Here is a 12,727-nt window from a genome sequence, read left to right as displayed (position 1 = left end):
AGGCTAGCCACAAAATCTTTAAAAAAATCTATATGGTCCTCCCAAAGTAAGCAATTTAAATACCTTATCCAGTACATTTAAAAAAAAAACTTTTTTATGTTCACAAACCCAAGAGGATTTAAAAAAAATATTGTGACAATAAGGAAAGTTTTCAGCCCTTTCCATTTGCATAGGGTATTAATGAAGCCCACGGGGCTCAGAATGGGCCAGAGTGGGCCCTTGACTTGGTGCCGAGCAGGGCTAGGCCTAGTGGCATGTTTTTAAAAGTTATGGGAGGGGTTATTTAAGGGGTGGGTGCCACTAGGTTAGGCGCCATTTTTTGTTGTCACCTTACCTATTGTTGTTTGTCCCACCCTCCCTCCTTTTTCTCAATAGCACCTGAGGCCTCGGGGACTTAGACAGTCCTACCTACCTTTTTAAACATGGACCAATTGCCCACTCTTTTCTTTTGTTGCTCTTTGTAATTTACACTGTTTTATATTGCTCTCACTGCCTTGGAATTTACACTTCTGCCAAATCTTTCAAAAGTGATAGGGATTTAATCCTGGCGCTGGAACACGGAATGCCCCACTCTCAGGTTATTGTTATGGTACTTTTTATGCATTAAACACTTCAGACACCTTAGGATGTACCTTTACTTCCTTAAAACCAAGAAGCCCATTAAGACTTACAGGTACGTCTTGACTTTGATGCTGTGGCAGAGATATCTCCCTGCCACTACATGGGAGATCAGGCGGTCTTTGGACAGTCTGGACTCTCCCCTGTCAGCATCTCTGGCTTCTTGTAAACCGAGCGCTGGTGCCATTAATGTACTCTGGGACCATGTGATTCCAGGATCCAGTTTTTTTATGATCCAGGTTTTTTTATGACATTATCCTCTAATCATATGTTTTTCACCGACATCAAAGTTTTTCTAGAAGATTAAACAGATATTATTAGAGGATCATTTTATAAAGCTTAAAATCTGGGTACTGCACAGATCACCTTTAGCGTCATGAATTTATGAATTTAAAGTGCAGCTGTATTCAAAGAAACATGTTCCTTTAAAGGGTATATTAATAGAATCACTTTAGATATCACTTTATACATACTCACTCCTGGATAAATTGATGTGGCTGATAATTTTTCATGAATCATTTCTGTTTTCCATTCATATTGTGGGAGGAAACTCAGGTTGCAATTTGCAAGTTTTCTTCCGAATAGTAATGTGAAAGGCACTGAGGTGATCATCGGTGTCCTTGCTGTCAGTGGAAAAAAAGAGAATGAAGTGCCTACCCCATATACTGCTAAGAGTAAAATATAATTTATTAGTAAAACTACTTACAATAAAACAAGATGCACTAACCATATAAAAAAACCTAATTATTATATTTAGAAACTTCAATAGTCCAATTAAATGGTATAATATAATGGAATTTATGAAGGACCACTGGAACATTTTCATATGTAGCGTTATTTATATAAAGAGCTGGGTGAAAAGTCAGATGCACCGAACTAGAGTTACACTGAAAACCCTGCAGTTTTGCCAGCTTCCCTATGGCTGTTTACCCTTGTATTTACTTGAGTGCGGGATTGTTGATTTTGTGTACCACCATTCCCAACACCATAACCCCCAACCAAATAAATACACGGACACAAACTGTTTGGATAAAAAGTAGCCACAGATTTATTATGTATGGGAAACAAGTCCACAACAAATTAACACGATAAAGTCATTGTCAGAATTGCCACCAAAAGTAATACAGTGCATACATTCCCACATTGTTTTCCAATCACCTCCCTGACAATGACACCTCCCTTCCATTACATATAACAGCACCATTAACCCCAACACCAAAACCAATTGGGAAAGAGCCTACCGAGATGCACCTTTCCCACACCAAGTTCTGAGCCACAGATCAGCTCTAAATCACCAAAACAAACTAAACCAAAAACACACTTTTCCCTATTAACCAACCATTATTCTAACCCCACCTTACACTGACCCCCCCACACACAGTGACACTGACAAGAAAAATCCTTGTTCATCATATTAGCAACAGGGAGGGAGGGAAGATTCAGGTAAGAAAAACTGATTAGAAGTAACAGTTACAAAATGGGGGGGGGCTATTTATGCAGGACATCCCAAAGTCCCTTAACCAATGTCCCTAAGCCCCATGATTCTAGGCCCACCTCCTCATTCAGTGAAGGCCCCCTGTACTTAGCTACACTATTTCATGGGCTACAGAAATGTTGCTTGTGTCATGGTGTAAATGTCACAGCATACTTGGTCAAATGGCTTCAGAAAAATGTGGCTCAAATATTTTAGACAGGGTGGAAAGCTTTTGCCTAAATAAGACCATCAGCTTCATTAACAGCCATTTTAACGATAATACTTGTTTAAGAATTAAGAACAACATGCAAACCATATTTATGTTCTCATTTATGGACACAGATATTAAATCACTTTCAATAGTGATGGTTCCGGTTACCACAATTAGGTAGCATTAACAACACATTTCCATTATATAAGGTCTCAGGCATTGAAAGGTTTCTCATACTGTTTGTGTGAAAACCTATATCCACATTGTGCATCGCTCTAATATATATTTTCTGTTTTAAAAGAAATGTAGCATTAAAGCTTTTAAGGTTATACACAAATCCATTTGTCATTTGCACAATATACTAAGGGCCCATTATTAGTTCTCAAAGGATATCTATCTGAGTTCCTACTGTGGATGAGTGCCAGCTGGCCGGATCTTATTCTTGATAAGACAGAAGTCATCACAGAGGGGGGCTTCTGTCTGATCAAGACAACATCAGTGTCAGCCAACTGGTCTGGAACTTGGCTAATGCCAGTGGCTGAAATGTGATTGTGCAATGAATCTTGGCATTATCCTTGAGATCTGGCACCTAGTCGGGATTAATAACTTGATTGTGTCTGGTACATGTACTTAAAAACTCACACTTAGACAAAATAACTCACTTTGCTGAAATGAGGATCCTGCAAATGATGCCCAATGCACCATCTAATATGTTTAATAGGTACACCGTATTGTATTTTTTTACCATGTGATTGCTTGTCTATTCTTAGCACTTGCTAACATTGCAATAGTCCTAACTTATTTTGAAGGTTAAATAATGTTTATTGAAATTCATATTATTAAGTGCTCCAAGTAAATTAAATAGTGGCTTTAATACATAAATGAAAAACTGATAAGGAAAATATGATACTTTTTGTTGAGTATACTGTTTCATGTTTCTAATGAGTGGGATAAAACAAGGTTTGATGATGATAAAAATTAACAAGTTTCAAACTAATTCCTGTCACATAGTTGTTGGGTCACAATAGGAAAAAATATTCAAGCCACAAGTGAAAAAACAGTGAAAGTTTATTTGGTTTAGCTCCAAATGAACCATGAAAGCTTTTATTGAAAGAGCCTATTGAATCATCCTATCTTTAAATGAGGGGCTTGGTACTAGCCATGTGTGGAGGTGGGATTAACCATGTGTGGTACAGCTCTAGCCCCAGCCAGCCATAAGTGGGCAGGGAGTAGGAGGGAAAGTGGGTGGAGAGTGGGCATAGCCAATCATCACTCCCCTGCCTGAAAGAGGAAATTGTCCCAAAGAAGCGGGGGAACAGGGTTTCACGCAAAGACTCCAGGTCAAACCCATAGAGGTCCCAGGAATGTGCTTTACATATTACTTTGATCAATCAATCAAAAATAAAACATACAACTCTTAGAATAAGAGCATTCATAACCCTCATAGGACTTTAGTTCTAATAGCGCTAAACATTTTCCGTACTTGATGTTTTAAAGAACATAAGATGTGGTTTATGAGCCATAACTACCTGTCATGAAGGACCACTGCAACCCAATCTTCATTTAAAATGCATATTGTGGTTTTTTTCAATACATTGCACTGAATGCAAATCTGTACAATTAGAAAATGAAACTAATGACTGCCTCTAGTGATGGTATAAAAAGCCACAAGGTAAAACTGTTGATACCTGCAGCAACTAGAAGTAAAAATGTTATCTCACACAAAAGCATCATATACGGTGAAAACAAGCATGTCAAGAGTGAGCAATCGACAAGCCCAGCAAATGTCCGATAGTGCCTCCCATGTGTCTATATTCCTGCTAGTGTGGCTTATTCTATGCACAGTGGCCAGCTGGATATATTCAACCATATACTACAAGTGTAGGTTTGTAGCTTGTAGAGATACTTTACCTGCTCATCTGATGTTCTTCTTATCAGGGCTGGGCTGAGGGATTAAAATTGGCCTGAGCACTTTAAAGTCAACAGCAGAACACTTTATCAGCCACTGGCTCAAGGTGCTAGGACAAATTTTAGTCTTTGGTCCAGTTGTGAAAGCAAGAACAGCAGAAGCTGAGTTGGTAAACCAAACTTTGGGGTTATGCATGAAAAGTGATTGTGGTAGAACGTTTGAAAAGTGGCCCTATTATCATAGCAACCAACTGGATGTTGTAGTGGAATGAACCATTGCATTGGTGGTAAGACCCCTTTTCAAGTCTTGACCTATAGACACCTTTTATATGCAATCACCAATAAGGCACAAACTGAGCTGAAATAGAAAAATACTGGTGTGAAAATCATGAGCCTGAATGCAGACAGGACATACACACCCTCTTATTACACCTGCACAATGCTTTGCTATGGTTTGGGAAGTATGATGGGAAACAGCTATGATTTACTCTGTTTAAAAAGAGTTATCCCTGCTCTACTGCTATTAACCTATTTTGTGGAACAGGTCCATAATGAGAGTTTACCTGATGCCTTTTTTGCAAAACAAAATACATAAGTACATAAAATAAACAAATAACAATAGTTATTATTCAACCAAGTAACTATATATATATATATGTATATATATATATATATATATATATATATATATATATATATATATATATATATATATATATATATACACATGTGTGTGTGTGTGTGTGTGGGTACATATGCGGTTTACCAAAATGACAAAATAGGATTATGTTTCTGTAAACAATGGATCTGTATGACATAAGGAACCTAAACACAAGATCTTCATATCAATAACTATCGGTATAGATTTCACTCAATTTTATAATACAAAAGTATCATTTTCATATGTCTGCAGGGAGTTCTTTTAGAATCCTACCACAATGAACCTTTTTCTTGACTCTTTAATATAGCAGACATAGAATGCAATCTTATGCCTTCTCTTTAAAAAAAAAAACAAAAAAAAAAACATAGTACATCTTAGAGGCTCCTAACTTTCTGCCCCAGTTAATGACACATAAAAGTAGCATGTGTGAATATGTACAGTAAATTACATAATTTAAAACAGCAGGAGTAGAAATGCTAAAAGTTCCAAATTGTAACAATTTCAATATTAGCTAAGAGTCTCTTTTGATTTGATATAATGCTAATGGTGGTTATTACAAAGATTTCTTGGAGCTTTGGACAGGACCTTCATGCAACACAAAAGGATGAAAAAATGCAAGGTTGAAATATTTTTTTTCTTTGGGAGAAACCCATAAATGCTGGATTAGCGTGATAAATACAGTGACCTTTCCATCCAAATGGTTTACGTCATTTCAGAAAAAGAGAGAGAAAAAGACCACGCAAGACAGAAAGGAAATGGTTTTTTGGTTTCTTCAGTGCAATTATGCTAACAAGTATCACACTGAGAGTGGATTAGGCTTGATGGACAATCAAAGACAATGCTTGCTTTATGGTAAAAGGTGTGTGAAGATATAGGCACAAGAGCTATAGAGTCATTAGGCTTACCTGCAGGAGGCCCATATGACTAGTCAGATGTGAGTTTGGCTAAGAGACACTAGAGTATAGAAAATGCTTAGTCACTTTTATAAGGTCTTTAATGCCATTTTATAACACGTTGGCTCTTAAGTAAAACCCATAATGCAAATATTCATCTGACAGGTTCTACTTAGCGTTTGTCATTCAGTGTAGAAGCCATGACACCTGGCTGAGTAAAAATCCCAGTGGGAGATTTGCACTTGGCCAGCCAGCAGGATATAGGCACCTGCAGGATTTTCAAAAGGCAAAACTAGAGATTAAATTGGCAGAAAGGACTCACAGAATAGGCCATTCTATAAACTGAATTTCCTACTCTTTCAAACAAGGGAATCAAATTAGAAGGTGGAATCAATGGATAGTGTATTGTTCCCAGTTACAGATATTACAGTATTTTTTTTTTGAATTTTATACAAAATAAATTAAGGAAAATTATCAAGTAAAAACGCATTTTTGTTTTTAAAATCTACAGGGGTTATTCCTCCACACGTATTCTAGACATGTTGCTAAAATCATTTTTTTCTTCTTTGTTTTGTGTATTCACATTGACCTTGTGTGTATTACTGGGCATCCCCAAAGTACTCCATGAAAACTCTTTATTTAAACTAATGAAATATTTCTTATATTTACTAGCAACAAACTTATTACTCTGACAAATTGAAACTATACTTGATCCCGTTAAACAAAATAAAATATGCCATTTATCTTTCCCTTTTTGAAGTTTACATGTATATATGTTGCATTATTAATACAAAAATGTGAAATATTTATGTTTACAAAAAGTTTACAAAACAAGCTCCAGTACAAAACTGACAATAAAATATTTGGAAAAAAAATTGTCAAACTGATACGAAACTGTTGGTTTGGGTACAGAAATAAAATATGAAAAATTATATATTCTTAGTAAGTTTACAGAGTAAGGGAGAACCGCAATATGTATGTAGTATACATATTCATACATTTAACACATCCTTATAGTATATATTTTTTTTGTTCCTCTTATGCAACTAAAATCACTTTTACAATATATTTCACTTACAGGATGACAGATGGTTTCATACCAGTAGGACAGCATACAAATTAACAATAATAACTGACGATATACAAATTAAAAAACATATGGACACATAATGGTACAAAAGGACAAGAGAGCACTTGCAATGTTACAATCTATTATGGGGTTGAAGATGGATAAACGAAGATGCGGGACTGATCGTATGAGCTCTGATTTTACAGTCTGTGTTACATAGGATAGTAAAACGCAATGGTATTATTTAGCAGTATCACCATTTTTTTCTATCACATATGATTGTGGTTACAAGTTTATGTTAATTTGTAAACATAAAAACATTAAATTGAATCAATGGTTTTCCTAGCAGTTTAAGAAAACACACAGATTAAATGTTTTTTCTGGGAAAAGAAATCTATCAAGTGAGACTGATTGCAATGCTTTAGACAAATGAACATCTAATGATTTCTCTGAATTTAATTCTGACTGATATCAATCTGAAAGAGATAAGACAAAAAATAGAATAAAGTGTCTCTGTAAGCAGAGGGTAAGCAGGAATACTCTTTTTTCACTTTCCAGAAATATTTGTTAAAAAAAAAACCAACTTATTTTTGAACTTCTATATTAAGAGTTTTTGATGCTTAAAGGACAACTGTAGTAAAATAAATAGTTTCTTTAAAAACCTTAAGCACCAATAACATTATAAGTGCTGTAAAACTTTAATGCAAGGATATAGGGAACACTTTTTTCAGCTCTCTCATACTCCCCTTATAGCATGCTCAGTGCATCCATATTGAATAACATATCAGTCGCATCCGACCGAAGATGTGCTTTTAGTGTGTTGAGTTTGCAATTGTTTGATATCCATGAGAGCAGAATTTTTTTTGAAGAAAAGATCAAAAGTTTAAACAATAAAGACAGTATTTCACAACCATCTTTGCTCATGTTTGCCAAGGGTATCAATATTTGTGGAGGGTACTGTAAGTGATTCATTGGGAACACAAAATATTAAAATGACTTAATTTGTCACATTTTGGTCATATTGTTTAGCAAGTCAAAACAAATGTAACACATTGTAGAAAAGTAAGACTAACACCCACCACATGCACAGGGGAGTTCAAGTTCAGCATTATACAATTGTACCCAGTTATAGCCAATGGGGGAATTCCTGATTTGAAAACTAACTAATATGGCCAGGAATTTGTCTGTTATAATGCATATATTACAAGTTGCACATCACTTTTCTCAAACTCAAAAGTCCATGTAGAATGTAATGGGGCTCATTTAGATCTTGGGCCTGAAACTGTCATGGGGAAGACCAGGCTCTCATTCTCTGCCTAAACCCCATGATGCCGGCCTTTAAGGGGTTAACCTTATGAAAACAGGTTAAAATAGGTTTTAAATTTTAATTTAGTCCGAGGTTTTCCTACGTTTTGGTGGGGGTTTTTTTTGGATAAAACAACTGAACAATCTTACATAAAATATATATATGTACATTTTGTCTTGGTGAGTAATGTTTAGGGAAGAAAATAGAAATTCAATTTTACAGAAGTGTTAATATACTCATATATATGAGGCATTAAAGAAAGCTTAGGATGTTCATAATGCCATCTTTAATAAGTAAAAGTGATTCAAAAAGTCCAGACAAGATGGGCTATTTGGATCTTTTCTGTCATCAGTAGCTATGTTTTTGCGTAACAGTTTTAAGGGACCTAGATTTTCAGAACAGCAAAGACATTGTCAAATAATAAGCGTTATTCATTTGATGAATAGGAGAATTATGGCGAGGGGAACATTCAGGTGGCCCAAGTGGCCCAATACCATAGAAACTCAAAACACTTGTGGGAGACTTTACCCAGACTGTATACCACATATTGCTCATGAAAAAAATATAATATAATGAGTCCATGTTACGCTATTAACACAAGTGGCTATATGTAGAATTGCAAGTGCAACAGAAAAAGATGATTCTGAGCAGCCCATTGGTATTTGCTCCATGCACCACATTGTTGCACCTATCCTGTTTTTAGCCCTTTGGGACAGTCTAGCAACTTTAATAAAAGAACATGTATTACCTGAAAAGAATATCCAGCCAATGCAGATAATATTTGTTAAAATCTACAATGATAAACAGGCATTTTTATCATTTTTAGCAGATGGAATTAATGGAATGAAAACAGCAGCACAGTGTGGATTAAAATACTGCTTTTTCCCGTGGTTGTATAAAAACAGAGCATCCACTGCATAGCCGACACCATTCTATGTAAAGCAGCTTGTGCCAAGATCTGGAACTAATATTTCAAACAGTGATCATCAGATTTCAGATAGCTTCCTGTAACATCTTCAGGGTTTCTTTCCCATGACTTTTATGCAGATCTGTCACAAGGTCAATTAAACGTGCAAAAGGCATGGGATAACTTTCACTTTGAACTGCAGTCTCTTAGCAAGTACTGAACATCTGCACCGTCAGTATTTGGTTTTATCTTTTTAAATCAGCTCCAGACTGGAGATCGTGAGGTGGCCCTGGTACTTTAAGGCCATGTGCCACCTGATGACATATGCAAGGCCTCACACTATGTTTTTGTGCTCATGTAGACTGTGGCGGCATGTCCAGCCCCTGGCTGTGCACTGCACACTCGTGGCAAAACGAGTACTATAGGGTGTCAATGGATAGCATTAGTCCAGTGATCAACAATTGCCTCCTAAGCGTCAATGGTGTCGCTGAAATGCCCTGATAGCAAGGCATACAAGGAAAACAAAACCCTACCACAGGGCGCACTGTGACCACTCCGGAGAGCAGTCACAAGCCCCACTGCGAAATATTTTGCCTCTCGCAAGACTGCACTCAACCATGAAAAAATATCTATTTAGCATGTTTTTTTCATTAGATTGTTTAGGTGAGTAAAATATTTTTCAAATAAAAGTAAGGAAAATAGCTTTTTTCAATTTTTCACCATATTTGTATTATTTTTTTAGGAAATTAAGTGATATGATTAATAAAAAAAAAAAAAGTATATACCTTGTGTAGGTACACATAATGGCAGCGAAGAAAATTACAGCTGAACACGAGCCCCACAAAAGTGTTAAAACAGCCTTGGTCATGATGGGTACAAAAAGTTTAAAAAAAACTGATTCTTAAGGGGGTAATTCTTGGTGCATAATAATAATAATAATAATAATTATTATTATTATTATATATTAATAATTGATAATTATACAATGTTCAGCCATAACATTATGACCACTGACAGGTGAACTGAATAACACTGATAATCTTGTTATCATGGCATAGAAGCAGGAAAAATCGGCAAGCATAAGGATCTGGGCGACTTTGACAAGGCAGCCAAGGCTCATTGATGCACGTGCAGTTTAAATTGCTGAAAAATGTTAATGCTGGTTCTGATAGAATAATATCAATATTAGGCAGGTGGTCATAATGCAATGGCTGATCAGTGTATATTCTGGAGAGGGCCAATAGTAACAGGGATTCCCCAGGGCCCTACGTAACCTTGATTGATCCCTTTGTGGATCATCAAGTAAATAGGGTGAGCAGTCCTGCCTCTGGCCTGCCTCTGGTCCCATTCTTCCTGCCACCAATCCTACCTCTCCTAGCCTCCATTCACACATTTGGAAAACAGTACCCACTCAGAGGAATATGAATCATTTTTTTTTATTTCATTTCCTGGGAAATTGTTTGCAAACCCAATCACACCATTAAATGCTAAGTAATGTAACAAATGTACAACACACTTTCCTGCACTATAATGGATCCATCTATAACCAGGAAGGAGAAGCGCAGGGCATTGATTTCACAGCCATTATTATTGCATGAGGGAACAGCCTGGCAGTTCCCTCACTCAGCTATCAGCAGCTCCCTCACATAGCTCTTTAGATGCTACTTACCTGGTATAGTGAAGGCAGAATAAGAGTCAAGCCATGACCCACTGACAGAAAACTCAAAACCCAGTACTGGATCTCAACCATGAGTTTCAAGAACCCCGAATCAGGATCACAATCACAAAACTTATCTTGAAGTAGTGAACAATTGTTATATTGTACTGTATATAATCAATACTATATTTAATAGTAAATCAAATAGGCAACAACAAGTGAGCAGCAAGGAACCACAAAAATCCTTGGTGCTCACCTTCTGAGAGTAAAGTTGGGATGGGCCTGTGTCATAAAGCTAAATTCTGTGAGACTTTTCGAACTTCATCAACCAATTTAACAATGCATAAACAAGGCCACTCGCAGAAGAAGCTCTCTGGGTTTGTCCTTTTATAGTGTTTAGTAAGAAAAGTAAAATTGTTAAAATTCACTTGCTCCAAATCACCTACCAACCGGTAGTTTAGTGTATAAACCCCCAAGCATCATTATTGCTTATTATTCCTTTGGCAGAATGGCATTACAAACAAGCATATTAGTAACTGAGTGAAATTGCTATAAAAGTAATTGTTTTGGGCCTACAGAACAGAAGTTAGTAATGAATAGTTTGAATTGTTCCTAACTAAATGAGCATTTGAACAGATGTAAGTTGTTTTAATAATTACCATGATAGCCATTTAAATTATCAAAGGTCTTTACTTATGCAATGCCTTATAAATGTTAGAAATTAAAAATTCATCAACACAATTTATGTAACTAAAACCTGCCATTTAATGGGATATTTTTCAATAAGACGACAGCAGTAATTATGCTAAAAAAAAGTACTTGTTCCTGTAGTTTGAAAGATTATAGCAATTTCCACAGAGAGATTTCCCGGCAAGATTCTAGTTCTGAGTAACAGTGATTAATATTATGATTATTAATGAGAAGTCATTTTTGTACATGTTAGGGTGTTTAGGTGCCAATGACTTGAGAATATTGTTTAGCATGTTAATAATAAAAAAAGGTAACTAAGTAAGCATATTGATTTCTATGGCTTTCTGCAATGTGAAAGGTCAATTAGACTTCTAGTAAGAATGGTGATTTTCACAGCACGCCATAGAGTTTCACAGTGTTGACATCTTTTTAACCGTGTACAAAGTTCATTAACTCTGCAAAAACAGTGATACTGTAGATGGAAAATGACTGGGTCAGAGGTCACAAACTATGGTAAGCTGACAAATCTCTTGTGTTTTACACGGCAGGTGTTATGAAACGGTGAGAATTGCCTTCTGGGTTGCCCATTGGTATTGAAGAATATGAAGCCATAAACAGCTCCTACAATTGTGTTAATTATAACGGATATTGATAGAATCTTTGTTTAACATCTAGCTGAATTCCGCTAATGAACTAACCTATCAACTTACATAAAAATGCTGTCATTTTGGATCATCTCCCGAGAGAAACACAACATCTAAATGTACTAAGCTCAATTATGAAACAACTTTAATTAAATGTGTTGTCACGCAGCGAGGTTTTTGAGAAATGTCTTATAGCAAAAACATTAGACACACTGCAAGCAGACAACTAAAAATAACACATATACACACTATTAGAAAAACAGTACCAACATTTGTAAATATGGTCATTTGTCAGATTGCAAAATAAAGACTTAAAACACTATAGGAAAGAGTCATTAAGAGTTGATGCCCACAAGAGCATGGGCGTGTGCAGGCAGGGGCAAAAGCAACCAACTGTTTCATTAGAATTGTGCCCCGTAATAGGAAATTTAGGCGGTCTGAAGGAAAAAATGAAAGGAGGGAAGAATAAGAGTCATGATGATGAAAGTTACATAGTTACGTAGTTACATAGGCTGAAAAAAGACATACGTCCATCAAGGGCAGTCTTTCCCATATCTGCTAATTGATGTTGATTCAAAAGAAGACAAAAAATCCAGTTTGTGGCTCTTTCCAATTTCAGAACAAACTAAGGGGAAAAAATCCTTCTTGACCCCAGAATGGCAGTCAGATCTCTCCTTGGATCAAGAAGC

This window comes from Spea bombifrons, chromosome 3 (genome assembly GCF_027358695.1).
Source record: "Spea bombifrons isolate aSpeBom1 chromosome 3, aSpeBom1.2.pri, whole genome shotgun sequence".
NCBI lineage: Eukaryota > Metazoa > Chordata > Amphibia > Anura > Pelobatidae > Spea > Spea bombifrons.
This window is presented reverse-complemented; position numbering follows the sequence as displayed.